Source organism: Quercus robur, chromosome 5 (genome assembly GCF_932294415.1).
Source record: "Quercus robur chromosome 5, dhQueRobu3.1, whole genome shotgun sequence".
NCBI lineage: Eukaryota > Viridiplantae > Streptophyta > Magnoliopsida > Fagales > Fagaceae > Quercus > Quercus robur.
The window spans coordinates 76,545,280-76,555,778 of record NC_065538.1 but is presented as its reverse complement, the minus strand read 5'-3'; positions in this window follow the sequence as shown (position 1 = coordinate 76,555,778).

The following is a 10,499-nucleotide window of genomic DNA, read 5'->3' as shown; positions in this document are numbered from 1 at the left end:
TTCAACAGTGCATCCGTCATGGTGGATGATCGGAACACTTCACAAAGAGAGAAGAACAGCAACAAGAAGAAAAAGAAGAAGAAGAACAACACCGACTGAGTAATGTTGGACGAATTAAGACATAGTAATGAGAGAATTAATTTATAAGATTGCGATAGCTTGGGCCCCAAGCTTGGGTTTGCAAGTTAAACCGACTGAGTTCCACCGACTGTGTTAGTGTTCTGGAAATTAATTTTTTTTTTTGTTTTTTTTTTTTCCGTACTTTATTCGGTTTTAATGTTGTAATTTTTAAGAGGCTAAATTGGGACAGGAATCTATTATTATTAATGTTTAGTTTTTCATTTATTAGGTTAGGACTTTGTGAATATTTTGCTAAAAGTATACCATTATTTTCCAAGCAATTACTCAGTTAAACTATAAATGAAGCTTTTAAATATTTTGCAAAAATTGGCTTGTGTCTTAGTCATATAATAAGATCAATCATCATGAAGTGAACCCTATTTGGTGAAATTCTATTCTAAAAAAAAAAAAAAAAAAACCTTTATTGTGCCATTGCAAATTGTATTAGACTTGAAATTTACAGTTAAAAAAATTTAATAATTAATCAAATTTCTTTTTGTGACTTGGTGTTGGTGATAAGTTTTATTATATACTAGTCGCAGACCTATATAATGTGTGAGAATAAATAATGTTTTAAGTCACAATAACGATATTCATTGTTTTTGATGAATACCGTTTCAAATCAAGGGGGGCTTAAATAAGCAAAAGGAAATTTATAAACAGATACTGTTGTTCCCCAGACGGTCAATAAGCTTTGCAATAGATTTCTTTTTGGGTTTCAATCAAATACACATCACTACTCTCAAGTTTCCATATTGTTGCTAACTGACACATCAAAAACTATGGTATATTTTTTAACTTCATAATTTACCTTTCGCCTTTGTCATCCTGCCAATTATTGTGATTCTGTTTCTTCAACTCTTCAAGTAATTTGATGTGTTGGTTGCTTTGACTCCTTCAAGCTATGCAGATATATTTTGTGAGCTTCAAGTGTCATCCTTGTGATGTGTAATGCAATGTTCGTTCCCAAGAACGTCTAGGCTCAAAATTCATATTACGTATTGGTTGCTGTGCACCTGAAAGGGCTTGGATGTGGATCTGCCAGTAGGCTGATTAAATTGTAATACTATAGGATTTTTATTGTTTGTTTCTTTTATCATAGGGAGATCTATGGTGAATCCAAGTCCCAACTCCTCTCATTATTTTGGTTTTTGGGATATTGAAACATCTACTCAAGTTACAAACTTAAAATATGCGGCTTAAACTGCTTTCTATGTGCCCTTGGCCAAAAATGGAGTAAGAGATGTCTTAAATATGCTGCTCTAGTTTCTATTAAGTGCTTGGACATATCCCGTGATTAAATCTCTCCTTGTATGGATGGTACGTGGGTTGGGCTAAAACATGTAGTTTTGCATTGTGCCGTCTCCTCTATTCTTCTGTATATATTTTGGCCTAATGGAGAGGAGGGGAAATGCTAGAAAGTGGATGGTTCTTTCAACTATTTTTCTTCTTTAAAAGAGTTCAGGTATTTGGAGAAACTAAGGATGTAATCACTATAGATTTGGTGGACTTTGGTATCTGAAATAAAAATGAATTTTGGAGAGAGAATAAGTAATCATCTTCATTTCAACAGCTGGCATTCAAACAAAGAGAGAGAATAAGGTAGATACGGATTTTGGAACATGTCTTCTAGAAAGTTGTAACAAGAGAGAAACTTGAACAACTTCAAAGTGTAATGCCCAAAGAATTGATGACAGAATCTTCAAATGAAAAGACAATTAAAAAAAATTACATTTATGGATTTTGTGAATGCATGAATGGATGAAAGTGTGTGTAGTTGGACTTGGGGAGGATAGATATAGCATTCATTAGATGAGAGGTTTGGGGGTAACAAAAATGTAAATGCTGAAGCTATGAAAGATTATTCACAGGTCTGGATCAACCTGCTCTAATACTATATATGTAGGATAAGTTAAATAAGACTTTATTGATATAGTTTTAGATGCATTACATAGAGCCCGAATAGGCTAGGGTTTATATAGAATACAAAAAGACAATGATAAGGAAATAATTCAACATTTCAAAACAAATTAGTGATGATTACCTAGATGATATCTCTGCTTTTGGCCCCCAGATAGATGAGTTCCATGCTCACCAACAATAGTGTCTAGTCCCTCAATACGTCAGACACAAAACCACATTATGAAATACTTTAAATTCTGTAAAACTCAATTCAGATATATGTTTATCTTTCTACAGAGAAAGTAAATACAAACATGAGAATACAATCATGTATAAAAAATATAAAATTCCAAGAGGAATTGCAGACTAATAAATCATTTTAAACGAAAGATTAGATGAACAATTAAACCTGAGGAAATTTATCTATGAATTTAGCAGCATTGGCAAGCTCAGCAGCAGCTCTTATCTCTTCAGTAGTTGCACTGTCCTTCCCATAGGCGATATTGTCTTAAATGCTACATGTAACAATACAGATTCCTCGCTGATGAGGCCAATTTTCTGTTTGATCCATTTTCTGATTTTAGTTGGAACTCTCTGAGGTTAATCTTGCCAATAAGAACTTCACCAGCTTGCGGGTCATAATATCTCTCAATCAAACTGATAACTGTTGATTTCCCAATTCCACTCTGTCCAACCAAAGCAGCAGTTGTACCACCAGGCATTGAAAGAGAAATCCATTGAATATTTGTTCTTCAGACTTCAAGTCTTGCAGGATAACTGAAACACACATCCCTTAGTTCTATATCTCCATGAATATCATCAAATTTAAGGCCACTAGTATCCTTAGCATCTATTTGTGGCTTCCTTTTAATTGTCTCAAATATTTTAAATGCTGCAGCTTGTCCAGAAAAAGCTCAAATTATCCGAGTACACCCACAGACCCACTAACAACTAAACCCATGCAAAAAATCGACCACTAAGCACTAACTCTCAAATACATGAGCATATCCCCATAACATATTTTCCGTTCTCCAGTCCTGTTTAAGCTTGTAACATAGTGGAGAACAATTTCAATGCTGGCCATTTGAACAATGCACTATACACTTAGCACCTATCTCTGTAGCACTCTAAGCCATTCAATTCACAGACTAAGTCTTGTAATCAAACATTGTCAACAATTTTTTGTTTGTATAAAAAGGGTATGATTCAGCTAGCAATTTAAAAGCAAACCCTCTACTCACGCTAAGAACAAGACCATACTCATGCTCAGGGATGTTCCAATAATTCATAATCCTAATCTTTATATGATGATCAATAGTCCCTCTCTCTTCACTCCCATGTAACACATGATTACTCAAATTTGCAGTAATTTAAGATAAACTAAATGTAGAAGACTCCCAATAGTGTAAAGTGTGAAGTCTGAACATAAGATTTTCTGGCCAATTGAATCCATTTGCAGTAATTTCAGCACTACTACCAAGTATGCGATCTTAGAAGTCATTCTGGCCATTTGAACCCTTTGTCTCCTGCTAAATTTTAAATTTGTCTAACAATTAATGCAGACTTTGCAACTTTGTCATTCGTTGCTGAGATTTTTATCTTCCTTCACGTTGGTCATGATAAATTGAAACTTAATAGCTATTGAAAACAATGAAAAGCAGAGATTAGTCAATGACATATACCATCTATATACAAGCAGATGACTAGCTAGACCATGCAGTTAAGAGTTCTTGAATTATTGAACCATTCAGCTATTAGGAATAAGTATCCCCAATCTTCTTTAAACAACTTAGCTAAAAGATCCGTAATTGAGAATCAAATTCATGCAGCAAGTACAAGTGATCTGTTTCTGTAACAGCATAATTTTCCTTTTTCCAACTTGATTGATCTACCAAGTCTCATGAGAAAATTTTACTTGTGACTTGTGACAGGTGATGTTATGGTGGGCTTGTATCATGACAGATTCCGAGTATATGGCCCTTTCTTATATGATATATCTGTTTTATTTATGGCCAAATTGCCTATGAATTTAAATTAATCACTGAGGAAAGTTAAGAAATAAGGAAATTTGGGAAATTTCATTTTATCTCTACACCATCTTAAAAATAAGAACACACTTAAAATTTTGTATAAAATATTTTGTACTTTTGAGAGAGAGACATGATATTGGAATTTTATTCTTTTCCTAAATGCAGTTCACAAGGTCAGAGACTCAGAGCATACTCAATTATGAGTTAATGCATTCATGATCAACAGCACCATAGTTGTTTTAAAAATAAAATTGTATTAAATAATACGTCTAAATTATGTTACAAATTTACAGAATCATCAAAACAATTTTTTTAAAAATACCAAAATAAATCAAACTAGAAAACTTAAATAAAGGTTATAAGATAAAATTATATATATGATGGGTGAAATTAGGTCCAACGTAACTGATCATCAATACACAAAAATCAACATTGAGTTGGGTTGGATAAATTTTAATTGGATTGATGTATTAGATGCACATCACTATTAATAACCAATGTATTGCTAAACCGTGGACAATTTGTTTTGCTATGAAAATTTGCTAAAAACATCTAAAATTTCATTGAATATTCAAAGAATGTTTACATAAATGTATACGAGATACTCGTTCACTCTATCTTTTTCTTTGTACAGATACAAACAAGGAAAACAATAATCCTATTTTTTACTCGGACCATCCGATCACTGATTAGCCGCAAGAACAGCACACCTTTTCACATAAACCACCTTTGGCATCTGATCAGTAGTAGTACTCTTAGTCTCCTCTACTATATCAATATTCCTTGGCTTTGGACAACGAAGACCAACACGAACATCATAGTCTTCTCTGCTATACTCGTTACCCAGGATCGCCCACGCCATGTCCATGAGTTTGAGAGCGCCATCTGCCATTGGGGAGGGAAACTCGTTGGGATGCACCAACTTTGCGAACTTGCAATACCTTTCTTTGATGGAGTCATGAGTGATTGATAGGTGATCAGCAGCCGTGAAGCCGAGGACTGCGTAGAGATCAACTCCGCCGACCCTGTTCTTCTTGAACTCGCCGGCATGGTGGATATATAAGGCAGTGTAGTACTTGGCCACGCCTCCAAAATAAGGGTCGAGTTTGATGGCCATCTCTACGAGTTCGTAGGCTTTCTTTTGGTTTCCTTCACTCCATTCTTGATCAGCCCACTTCAACAGCGCATCCGTCATGGTGGATTATCGGAAGATTTCACAAAGAGAGTAGAACAGCGACAACAAAAAGAACAAGAACAACAACACCGACTGAGTTATGTTAGACGAATTAAGACATAGTAATGAGAGAATTAATTTATAAGATTGCGTTAGCTTGGTCCCCAAGCTAGGGTTTGCAAGTTAAACCGACTGAGTTCCACCGACTGTGTGAGTGTTCTGAAAATTAATTTTAATTTTAATTTATTTTTTTTTTACTTTATTTGGTTTTAATGTTGTAAATTTTTTTTGAGTAAACAATAATACTTATTAGAACACACACGAAAATAGTAATATTAGTGTTTTAAATTGGGTTTATAATATATTATTTAATCAGAGTATAACTACAAAAGACCTAATTTTTGTAGTTATAGACTAATGTTATAAACAGCAGATACTAGACACACAGACTTAATTGGGACAAGACTCTATTATTATTAAGGCAAAATTACACTGTTGGTCCCTTAAGTTTACTCTGTGTGCGCAATTGGTCCGGTAAGTTTCAAGTGAGCGCAATTAATCCCTTAAGTTTTCAAAATTAGTCATATAAGTCCTTCTGTTAACTTCTGTTAGTAATGTTGCTTATGTGTTTAACGGAATAATGATATGTCATTTTTTTTAATGACGTGGTACTTTTTTATTAAAAAATTACAAAAATGTATTTACAAGTAAAAAAAAAAAATTTTGACCTGTTCTAATTCAAGTAAAACCCACAATAGCGATATTGAACCGTTCCAAGCCGGCCATTATCTTTCAAAGCAAAGAGAAAGAGCTCGATATCGATCATGAAGAAGAAGAAGAAGATGAGAATGACTACAGTGTTTGCAACAACCGAACGATACAATTGTTTTCGGTGGCCGGAGACAAAGGAGTTTCCGACTTGGCGGGGTGGTTGGATCTCACTTCGACTTTCGGCAAAGCCGCGGGGCAAAGGTGTGGTGGTGGTGGTGGCGGTAGTGACTGGATTCTATGGATAGGAATATGGTTCTTGTGCTGTTATGCTTTTTAGAGACTTTTTGAAGATTGTTGGAGTGTCAAAAGGCATATGTATGCGTAAGAGAGAAAACAGGGGTTCAGATATGGAGGTTGGGACACAAAGAAAATGAAGAGAATAAAAGTTGTAGAGAGAAAGAATGTGTTACGTCAAAGGCTATATGTGCCTGTGGCAAAGATCAATGGAAGCTCTTGGTGACTTTGAGAAGTTGAGAAGTCAGGGTCTTAGGGATAACGATTGTTGAGTTTGATAGGTTCTTTTGCATGGTATAGGAATATGTTAATTTCTAGTATTGTTTAGAAATCTGATTAGCTAAGCTATTTAGATTAAGTTGTTTTGGCAATTTCTACCAGTGGTATTGGGGCCATTTTTGCATATAAACTTTAGTAATACCTTCTCTTGTTCTAATTGTATTTAGACGAAGATAGTGTAATTATAGAATTGATTGGAACAGGTTAGATTTCTTTTACGTGTAAATTTATTTTTTTTAATTTGTTAATAAAAAGAAATGCCATGTCATTAAAAAAAATTATAGATCATTATTCCATTAGCCATGTAAGCAACATTACTAACGGAAGTTAACAGAAGGACTTATATGACTCATTTTGAAAACTTAAGGAACCAATTGCGCTCATTTGAAACTTGAGGGACCAATTGCGCACATAGGATAAATTTGAAGGACCAACAGTGTAGTTTCGCCTATTATTAATGTTTAGTTTTTCATTTAGTTTAGGACTTTGTGAAACTTATTTTTTTCGCTTTAAGATTTTATTTCCTATTTCTATTGGGTTTCGGTTTTAGGTAAGACTGAGTTATATTAGGATTAGATTTTAAATTCTAAGTAGTTTTTAAAATTTTGACATAATGTCAAGGTTCTTGTAGCTAAATTACACATTCCCATGTACAAAATGATTGAGGCCTATGTAATTATCTCTCAATTTTTATTTATTTATTTAAAATTGACTAGTATCTTAGTCTTGTGATAAAATTAATCATCATTTGAAATTCTATTCTATAAAAAATAAAAACAAAACAAATCTTTTAATGTGCCATTTCAAATTGTAATATATTTGAAATATAGTTAAAAAAGAACTAATAATTAATTAATTTTCTTTTTGTGACTTGGTGATAAGTTTTGTATTATACTTGAAATACAGTTAAAAAAAGAACTAATAATTAATCAATTTTCTTTTTGTTACTTGGTGATAAGTCTTTTATTTTTATTTTATGGAAGTGATAAGTTTTATTATATATTCTGAGGTTATTACTTATTAGTAGGGTTGGTCATTGAGTAAACGTTACATTATCGTTTTTCAAATTTTGTATACATGTGATTTTTCTTATATACTCTATACTACTATTCAAGAAACTTCCTTTTTTTGAATTTTTCTTTTCTATGCCCAAAATACCATCATTCTACTCATTTACAGGTTTGAAACTCATGGGATATAAATAAGTAAAACCAAAAATTTTAAAATCCTAAATTTAAGGGTTATACAAACACAGGTTTAACTCTCAACACCGTAAATGCAACAATTACAATTTGGATATTAAATATAACAATCAGTATCACCCCCAACAACGAGAGAGATGATGGAGATGAATCACTAGCAAGGAGAAAACTGCAGAATGAAAACTCAAAAGACGTTCCTTTAGAGAATAGCCTTAATGTGAATTGTAAATGATTGAGGCCTATAAATTGAATACCTCTCTAGCCTCCGGTACAAGCCTAATCCTGGCATTGGCTCCACCAATTCCATTCCCCACTCTTACATAGGGGAAGGTATTAGGTGAGAGTGAGAGTGTCGTATACGCCCGTCTCACCCAAAATTTTCTCCTTACATAGATGGTAATTAATTCTTTTATCTCTTTACCACCTTTCCAATTTTTTTTCTTTTTCTAATTTTTTTATTTGATTATATTTTAGTCACTCATCTAAACATTTTAGTAACATTTAAATTTTATGAAGCTTTTTAAACCCAAAAAAGAAAAGAAAAACTAACAACAAAAAATTCCAATTGAAAATAATTGCAAAACATAATTTTGTGATTTCAATGCTATTTTGGTGTTAATTTTTTGAAGTTAGCCTCATTACACTCTTGATTGTATAAGTAGTTTTCAAAATTTTGATATTATAATTACAACCATTGCACAATCACTTAGAGGCACAAATCAACGTTGTTCTTAGAAAATATTTGCCCCTACCACAAGTGTCGCTAAAAGATTATTGCCAATTTGTCTGTGGGGTACAATTAAGCCAAGAATACTGTAAGTAGCAACTTAAGAGAATATTTTGTTAAATTATTGGTAATTGGTGGAAAAGTTTGGTAAAATTATGAATTTGGAGAGTCAACTTTGTTGGTTCAAGTCCCAAAATTCATTTTAAGGCCTTTAGTAGTTGCTTGAGACAAGAAAAACTCATACTCTACAAAATAAAAAAAATAAAATAAAATAAAACTTTTTACCTAGGGATTGCTTAAGCATACCTTACTCTCTACTCAAGCACGCTTTAATGATGCTTGACAGGACTAGGTTTCAATCAGCTTCCCCGCTCAACTTCGCTCACACAGGCTTATTTCCTCACCGATCAACACCATAAAAAGTGATTTGTTGGTTAATCAGTATTTCATCAACAATGAACCACATAAGGCTCACTTAAGTGACTCTTAAGAAAACCTTAATTTCAAAACCAATCTATCATTTTTACTTTTCAAAGTAAACTTACTTACATATATTACAACCAAATTTATAGACACCTATATATACAATATTTACGATATTTTTTTTTACTTATTTTTACCGTAAGGAAATTTATGGTGAATAACAAGTCTTAGGCCCTTTCATTCTTTAGGTTTTGGGATTTTGAAACACCTACTCAGGTTACAATAAGTAGCTAAAACTTTTTTTGGTGTGCCCATGGCTAGCTAGAAAAGGGAGTATATGATGTTCTAATTTCTATTGGGTGCATGGACGTTTCATGTGATTAAATTTCTCCATGTGTGCATGGTATGTGGATAAAAACATGTAGTCTTGCCGAGTTTATTATTATTATTATTATATCATGCCCACTTAAACACGAGGTGATATATGGTTTATCTAGCTTCATATGTAACCGTTCTATCATATAGGGCTTGGTAATTCTACATTGATAAGGTTCATTCCTATAAACATAAAAATAAATGCATACATATGTACATAATTAAAAACATATGTTTGAAAGTATATAAATAGTAGTGATCCCAAAACTATACATTAGTATCAATTGATATTAAAATACTTTGTTCCTCTAACCAAATCAAAACAACCTCTAGTACGAAATTGACTTCTTTGGTTTATTCTATATTTTGGTTTCGTCGTTTGGCTTTCTTTGTTTAATCAAACAAACGTAAGTAGTTAAGGCATTGTTAAGCAAGTGTTATTTTTTAAGGGTATGTGTAAAAATTGGCCAAATATCACGATTATATGCAAAGCATGACAATAAACATACAAAGTAAAATAAAATAAATTATAATTATTTAACTAAAATTAAATGACATTCTGAAATGTAATATTTTATTTAAATTAAAATATAAAATTGTACACTTTGCCACTATTATTATTGCAATTGTGGTATGTATTTATCCTATCAAATGTTTTTTTAATTGATCTCCTATACTATCCTTGTTGTTGGGAGAGAAGAAACCCTCGATATTGGAAATGAAGTACTAAATGTATTAAAGAAATTTGTGTAAAATCCCAACAAACATTTAAACTCCCACCCAAATTCAAACAATTTGTAAGGAAATCTAGGGTGAAGCTTTAGATCCTATTTTAGGGATATCAAAAAGCTAAAAACCGTAAATCCATGATCATTAATAATATTGAACTTATAATCATTTGACTTCTTTTACATATGTGCATTATATAAATACTAATAAGTGATCTTCTAAATGTGATTCCTAATAGTATCGTGAAGTGGTCCACTAATTTCGAAGCCACATAATATGAGCCTGTAGCTCATGCATTATATAATTCAAATGTTGACATTGAAATTTTCGTATTTTTCTATGCTTCTATTTAAATAAATAATAACACATGTTTGTCAAATTAAAAAAATAATTTTTTCATGTTTATGTTTATTGTTAATGATGTTTTTACTTAATTATTATATTAAAAAAAATCTTAATTAATATATTACTAGCCCTTTTATATTATTTAAATTATGTATAAAATTTTTAAAAAGTTAGTTGATATATATCAG